Source organism: Cornus florida, unplaced genomic scaffold, assembly GCF_030987335.1.
Source record: "Cornus florida cultivar Cherokee Brave unplaced genomic scaffold, ASM3098733v1 CherokeeBrave_3.0.0_Hap2_Chr06, whole genome shotgun sequence".
Lineage (NCBI taxonomy): Eukaryota > Viridiplantae > Streptophyta > Magnoliopsida > Cornales > Cornaceae > Cornus > Cornus florida.
The window spans coordinates 42,188,207-42,196,510 of record NW_026775576.1 but is presented as its reverse complement, the minus strand read 5'-3'; the positions used below and the strand labels follow the sequence as shown (position 1 = coordinate 42,196,510).

The window sequence follows — 8,304 nt, the reverse complement described above, 5'->3', positions numbered from 1 at the left end:
GCAAGAAAAAGAAAAAAAATCAATAAGACATTGAAGCTCGAGCCTTGTACCTTCAGAGCTCGAGCTCTACTCAGTGGTGCTCGAGCTTGACCTTAGGGTACTCGAGCCTTGGCTTTCAAGCTCGAGCATGAGGCATCAAAATTTGAAGAGTTAATTTAAAAGAAGAACCAAGCTCCCAGGGCCTCGTGCAAGACCTCAAGGATCGAGCACCATCATTCAAAGCTCGAGCCTTGAGTACCTAAAGCTCGAGCTTGGTACCTAGAGCTCGAGCCCTATGAAGCTTGGATCCAACAATGTTAAAAGAAGATAATCCCAAAATATTCTAAGTGTTGAAGAAAAAGACACTTCGAAAAATAGTTGAAGAAATTTGACTAAGTGTAAAAGTGAAGATTGAGCACCATTCTTTGAAGCTCGAGCAATAACTTAATCAAGTTTGAGCCTTACTCTTAAAGCTCGAGCCTTAACCTCAAAGCTCGAGCTCTACTTCCTAAGCTCGAGGGATTATTCTTTTCAAAGTCTTATTTCATTCTAGATGGGCCAGAAGACCTAAAAGCCCACCAGACCTTTATTTTTTTCTATAAAAGAAGGCACAGGCCTTGATAGAAGAAGTACCTTTTTTCTCGTATTATTCAGAAGGCTGATATTGTGGTGGCGGCTTTTAGGGTTTTCATAACCTTAGAAGGTGAAGATCCTAAGAAGAGAAGTGCCGTCCGTGACGATGGAGACGACTATAGCAGAGATGATATTCGGCATCGTCATGAGTAGCTAATTCTTCTCTTAGGGCATTGATGTAACCTAATCTAGTACCATAGTTTGATTGTTTTAACTCTGGGTTATTTTTAATATATATTATGTTTCTGATTACATGACTATGAGCAATTGAGATAACTTAATTGGATCTAATGTTTTAAATAGTTTTTGAATTGTTATTACATTATCTTAGATATAACTGTTCATTTTCTATTCTCAACCCATTCTTATTGGACGATATGTGGCGAAGCCCTGTCGGACATAAGAATGGAGCTCATGTAATGGTGTTCTAACATTTTTTAAAAATGAATGTTTTCATAGTCTATGCTTAGGAAATATGGATTATTTATAAATTAGATAAAGTAGTTAGAGTAGGTAGGTGGATAATCCATGCTAACCGCAGATTGGTTATAGTTAATTGTAATTTATAAAACAACTTTCTTAAAAAACCGAATTGAACGAATATTATTGAGTTCAATTCATTTGAAATATAATTTGTTAAATCCCCAGAGTTGAAATAGTTAACCATAGTATGAAGGTTGTGGTAAAGTCAAAGCCCTAAGACCTTTTGATGAGTGCTCAAATGTGATGCATTTTAGTACCTAAGATAGGGTATTTTAGTCCATTCATCTATCTTACTTTCATGTCTTAGATACTTATTTGTGTTTTTGCCTATTTCAGGTTAATAAAGTTTAAACAGGCTAACAAGAGCCATTTAGCTCAATTTTGGAGCTAAGGAACAAAGTTAGAAAGAAGCCAAGAAAAATGCACCAGGGGAACTTTGATAGATCGAAGGGGAGTCTCGATCGATTGAAGGGGTCTACAATCGATTGAAATGAGGCGGTACCAGCTCAACCAATTGGATAAAGCCTGGAAGATATTTTCGAGCCACGTCAGCTTTGATCGATTGAAGCTAAGTATCCGATTGATTGAAAAGCTTCGATCGATCGAAATTGCTGCTGGCAGTGAGCTGACTAATTCCCAAGCGCGCCGATTTCTACCTAACTTGTGTAGCTGTGAATTTCCTCCAATCAGAGGCTGTAATTCTGACTTGGTCCTTACTCAAAGGAGTGTGTAATTAATTTATTGAACATGTTTGTAAAAAACAATCGTAGAGATAGAGATTTTACAAAAAGATAGAAAAATAATTTTTCCTCTCTCTAGAACTAGGGTTTTGAGAAGAAAGTAAGGATGAAGATGATGATGCCAACCTCCAAGCTAGCCCTTGAGGGTTCTATGTCCACTATAATGAGTGGCTAAATCCTTCTCTTGAGGCTAGAGATAGCCCCTAGGCTTGCTTCTCAAACCTAGCTTTTGTGTATTTTTGGGGATTTTAGTTGTAATAGATGTTTTGACCATGAATAAATATAGATCTTGTAATTTCTACTTGATTTGTATGGATTACTGCTTTCAATTGATCATTTGGCTCTAGTCATATGTCTATGTATACTAGAATTGATGTTCATATTTTTGTCTCTAGATTTAATAAAGTTGATGCATGTCTATGTGTGTTGATGATGTTAATTTAGTGATGGTCAAGGCATGGTGCTTAATGGAACACTCTTGTGATTTATTTGATGGTTCACACTTGTTTCTTGATGGATTGTATCACATCTCTAGTTTAATTAGTTTAATTTCATATCTCTAGCCTAGTTGTAATGTAATTGCTTTAATTTCTTAGGTAGGTGAACAATCCATTCTTGTTTCTTGATGTTCCATACTTGTGAATGCAAATAGTGCATGTCTCTAGATATTTATGTGTGCATTAATTGTGGTTTAATTGAATGGATATTGGTCTAATTTGATAGGTTATGCTTTTTATCTAAATTGGCTAGACAATCTATACTTCTTTGCCATCCATGCTTAGTTTCAATTGATGTCACACACACAAAAGTTACAATTTAAATTTCCCCATTAATGTACAATTGCTAGTGTTTGATGAAGTGAAGCTTAGTGGTGACTCTAAGCCCCAAGACCTTTCTCCTATATCTTTTCCCTACTTTCTAGATTGCTATTTACTTGCATTAGTTTTAATTGCATTGTAGTTTAATTAAACAATCACCAACCATCTTCGATCATTCGACCTACTAATCCGATATTAGTTTCCATCACAAATATACCTCCTTTCCCTTGGGACTATCCCTACTCACTCTAGCTATATTTTTAGTTGGAAGTGGTCGTGGCATTTCTAAATTTAAACTTGGCCACACTACACACTTTTGCATGCAATTTGGTGCATTGGCACGACACAACACACCAAGTTTTGGCGCCGTTGCCGGGGATTGGCACCGTCGTATTTGGAAATTAATTAGAAATTAGTACTCTTTTGATCTTGTCTTTATTTTTATTTTATTTTGGTTACTTATTGTGTTTGTTCTTCATTGGCTAGGTGAATTGAGCCAACAGGGTGAAACAAAAGGATTTTAGAGCAAAGAAGCAAGCAAGCCAAGCAAAGCTAAGCAAGAGAGCATAAAAAGCTTAAAAATAAAAATATTGCAAAGCAAAGCAAGGCAAAGAAAAAATTAAAAAATCATTTGAAGTTGCTTAAGGACCTTTGAGCTTCTCTAAACTCTATCTCTAGTTAAATCGTGAGCCCGCGTGGAGGCAAGTCTTTATTTTCTTAGATAGATTGTGAGCTCACATGGAGGCAATTTAATTTTTCTTGCATATTGTTCAAAGCATGGGATCATGGGATCATTGTGTGTAGAGGATTGTTGATTATTGATTTGTTGCAGAGGAGAAGTGATTGTTACTTGCATGTTGCTTGTTTTTGTTTTGTTTGTGCATGCATGGTCGTAGGTCGTTAAATCCTACTCTTGTCCCACTTAATTTGAATCTTGAATCCATTATTCGTAATTCTAAGGGAAGGGGTAATTTTAGTCATTCCATTTCATCAATGGAAGATATCAATAAGGACCGTGTAGACGAACCTTGGTCACATAGACCAACAGGGTATCCTTCACCCTTATGTGCATCATGACAATATTCAAGTACCATTAGGCATGCCAAGACCTTTCATTCCACCACAACAACAATGTCATGTTCCATTGGGAATGCCTCGGCCAATTTTTGCTCCACAACCTCCCATTATTCAAGGCAATCAAGGTGCTTATGTAGCACCATCGGTTGTGAATCCTCCTCTTGTTTTGCCTGATCATTATGTGCCAAATGAATATAATGCATCTACATGCATTCAATTGCCCCCATTTAGTGCACATCATTAAGAAATAAAACCGCAAACTATTCAAATGCTTCCTAACTATCATGGACTTCCAAGTGAAGAACCTTACAAGCATTTGGATGAGTTTCTTGAAGTATGCTGCACCGTGAAATACACGGACATCCCGGAAGATGTTTTCAGATTAAAACTTTTTTCTTTCACCCTTAAAGATAAGGCAAATATTGGTTCAACAATCTTAGGCCTTTTTGATAACTTCTTGGGCGAAAATGCAATAAGAGTTCTTGCAAAAGTACTATCCGGTTTCAAAGACCAATGCAATGAGAACTTCAATTAGAGAATTTTCTCAAGGGGATAGGGAATTATTTTATGAGGCATGGGAAAGATTAAATGATTTACTTAGGAAGTGTCCACATCATGACATGCCTAAGTGATAATTAGTTTAATAATTCTTTGAAAGTTTGAAAGATAATCACAAGAGTATGGTTGATGCATCTATTGGTGGTTCTTATCTTGATAAGCATGAAAATGATGTTTGGTGTCTTTATGAAAGCATGAGTGAGAATTCAATGCATTGATCTTTGTCATCTGAAAATGGTAGAAATCTAGGTGGAAGGAAGAATGTCGGCTTATATCAAGTTGGCAATTCCAATGACATAGCCGCCGAAGTCAAGTTTTTATCTCAAAGGTTTGCTCAATTTTTGATCAACCAAAATTCGGTGAATCAAGTGTCTTCCTCCCTTAATCATGTTCATCATCCATCTAATGAGTCATGCATGACTTGTTCTAGTGTCTTACATTCTACTTCCAATTATCCCCATGGACATGTGCAAAGTGAGCATCATGAACAAGTTAATACCGCATTTGTTAACCAAGGGAATAATCCTTATGGCACACATTATAATCTCGGGTGGAGGAACCATCCAAACTTCTCTTGGAAAAGCCAAGGGGAAGGCTCAAACCCTCTCCAAGGTGGTTTTCAAGGAAAGTATGGTCCTCCCCCAATGCAAAGCCAAGTTTCCCAAGGTTATAGATCATCTTTTCAATCATCACATGGAAATCAAGTTTCTAAATCTCATTTTCCTGATCAATCATCTTATTCTCAAGGAAATTCTAGGAGTCTCGCTTTTGAGGGAAAAGTGTTGACCACTTTAGGTACTTTGGAGGCAAATACCCAATTGCTTCATTCTCATTCCCAATCCATTGCAAAGCTAGAAACCCAAGTTGGACAAATAGCAAGCATATTGAATGCTAGGGAAAAAGGGAAAATGCCTTTGAATCTACCAAAGCAACAATTTGTTATGGAGACCAATTCCTCATCGGAAAGTCTCACAATTGAGCATGTCAATGCGGTGATGACCTTGAGAAGTGGAAAAATTGTTGACAATCAAGTTGGAGTTCACAATGAAGAGAGTGAACCGGTGCAACCAAAGGTTGATACCCATCCCGTTTCACATTCTATTCCTCCTTCGTTGCATGTGCATGAACCCTTTGTTGAAAAAGTTTTGAAAGATGATTTGAAAAATTCTTATGTTAAAAGTGATTCTCAAAAAGATTTTGAAAAAGATTTTGATCCAAAAGTTCCATTTCTGGATGCCTTAAAAGGATCCATTTCTCTTGAAAAGCAAAAGACCAAGGCCAATGAAATAATTGAAATGTTTAGGCAAGTGAAGATAAATCTTCCTCTCATAAATGCAATTAAACAAATTCCGGCTTATGCCAAATTCTTAAAAGATCTTTGCACCCAAAAGAGGAAGAACAAAAGCCAAGCACCAAAGAAAGTTGTCTTGACTGAGCAAGTAAGCTCTATCTTGCAACACAACACTCTTCTAAAATTTAAGGACCCCGGTTCACCTACTACTTCTTGCATCACTGGTGATCATGTCATTAATCGGGCTCTTCTAGATTTAGGAGCAAGTGTTAACCTTCTTCCATATTTGGTGTATGTTCAATTGGGCTTAGAAGACTTAAAACCAACGTCGGTAGTTTTGCAACTAGCCGACTGATCCATCAAAAAGCCCCGGGGCATTATTGAGGATGTGTTCATTAAGATTGATAAATTCTTTTTCCTGGTCAATTTTGTTGTCATTGACACGGAACCGGTCCCAAATCCCAAGAGCCAAATTCTCGTTATCCTTGGCCGTCCCTTCTTAGCAACGGCAAATGCCAACATCAATTGTAGGATGGGGATAATGAAAATTTCATTTGGGCATATGAAGGTGAAATTGAACATATTTAATCCAACCTCGAGTTCAATAAACAAGCATGAAGAAGTGTGTGTTGTGGACAACTTAGAAGTGTTTTGATAATGAATTCGAAAAAGTTGAGTCTTTGCTTGGCAATGAAATTTCCAAAGGTTTACCTTCCAAAATGATTCCAAAGAAATTTTTTTTAAAACCAAGTGTTGAAAGGGTATGGAAACCCAAGAGTTGCATTGACAAAGGACCATCAATCTCCTTTAAATCAAATCCAACAAGTTCTTTAGGGAACAATTGGTTGGGTGGGATTCAAAATGCCATTCACCCCGTCAAGGAGGGGATGCATAACAAGATTTTTGATCCAGGCTAAATGAGCCCAACGTCTTGCTAGAGACGTTAAAGACTAGTGCATTTCGTAGGGTTTGACAACCCTATTCCTCCCTCATTTATGTTTTTATATGTTTTTGCGTCGTCTAGATATGAGTTGAATTGAAAAATCCGGCTTACGGGCTATTTCCCGCATTTTGAGTACTGCCAGTGAGGTTTTGATCGATCGAACTCCAATTCGATTGATTGAAGTCCCACTTCGATCGATCGAATCACCTGGGTTAAGGACCTTTCAAATTCCAATTCGATCGATTAAAGTTAAGTTCAATCTCCATTTTAGTTCGATCGAAGTTAAGGGTTCAATCGATCAAAATCCTTTGACCGATCGAAAATGCGTCATTTGAAATTTTCCAGAAATCCCTTTGGTCGTTAGTTTCCTTATTTTATTTATTTATTTTTTATTGTTTTTCTTTTTTATTTTTATTTTTATTTTATTATTTTTTTTCCCTTCTATTTTTTTTTCCTTCTTTTTCTTTTTCTCATTTCTTTTTATATTTTTCTTTTCTCCCTTCCTATTCATCATCTCCCTCATACAAACCCTAACCCTAACCCTCATCTCCCTCTCCCTGATTCTCCACCTCCCTCTTAATCAATCCATCTCTCTCTCAATCTCCCTCACTTCAACCAAGCCGCCACGAACCACCACCTCTCTTCTCCAAGGCCGGCGACCTAAGGAAACCCAAGCCGCCACCGCCACACCTCCATAAGTGCTGGCAAGAAGTTTTTAGCCGCGGCAAAGCTTCTTCCTCTTTCCACTCTCTCCCTTTCTCTCTAGTTCACTTATTTTCATCATCTCCGGCCGATTTAGGCCAAGGAGGGTTCGAACCAAGCTCCAACGAGCTTTTGCAGATTCCGGCGAATCTCTGGTTATCTTCTCAGACGCCGGCAAGGTTGAAAGATCTCCCGTTTTGCTCCCAATCTCTTCCTCTACTTTCAAAGTTGTCGGGTGAGTTCCAAATTTTTAAATTTTCATTTTTGCATCATTTTATTTTATTTTTATTTTATTTTTATTTTCACGTTGTTTCTTGCTTTCTTTTTATTTTTGCATTATAGTTTTGCATTTTAATTGTCATTTTGTATATATTCTTGTATATATATAAAAATTGAAAACAACAAAAACAAATAAAAATGAAAAATGCAAAATAACAAAACAAAATAAAAATTTTGTTGAAAATTATTGCTAAATTTTTTTTGGAACATTTGAATTGGATTTGCCCCTGATATTTTGCATAAATGGAGATGGAATTACATTGAGGATGGAGAATGGTCTTTAAAAGAATTGAATTCCTTTGATGGTGAACTTTGTTTGATACTAGTGAATTAGATTTTTGATCTTGTTATGTTGACTTGTGACATGGAAATTAAAATTGGAATTGGAAGGAGATGGAATGTGGTTGTTGTAGTTTTTAGGAGGATGGGCAAATTTTATTGGTTTTGTGGATTGATTGTGGGCGGTGTCCCTTGTTGGATGTTAAGATTGATTTATTGATTATCTTGAATGCTAAATACATGTGTTTTGATGTGTTTGAAAATTTTTTCGATGTCCATTTTTAAGGGGAAACCATGCCGGATTTTTGAAAAATTTTTGAACTTTGATTTTAAAATCCAAAACGGCATGTGGTTTGATTCTTGGACTTTGATGGAATTTGAAAAGAATTTTAAAGTAGATTTTGGATTAAAAAGAAATAAATTTTTAACTTATTTTCAAAGTTGAAATGTTGATGTTGAGTTTGAAATGGCATTGCAAAGTTAGAATTGTTGTGAGCATAGTTCCACCTTTTATCATTTGCT

The 8,304-nt window shown here is 36.5% G+C and overlaps 1 pseudogene; it reads right to left on the bottom strand.

Annotated features, from left to right (window-relative positions):
* Positions 1-4,253: 4,253 nt before the first annotated feature.
* On the bottom strand, positions 4,254-4,352 carry LOC132315278 (small nucleolar RNA R71; annotated as a pseudogene).
* Positions 4,353-8,304: the final 3,952 nt, after the last annotated feature.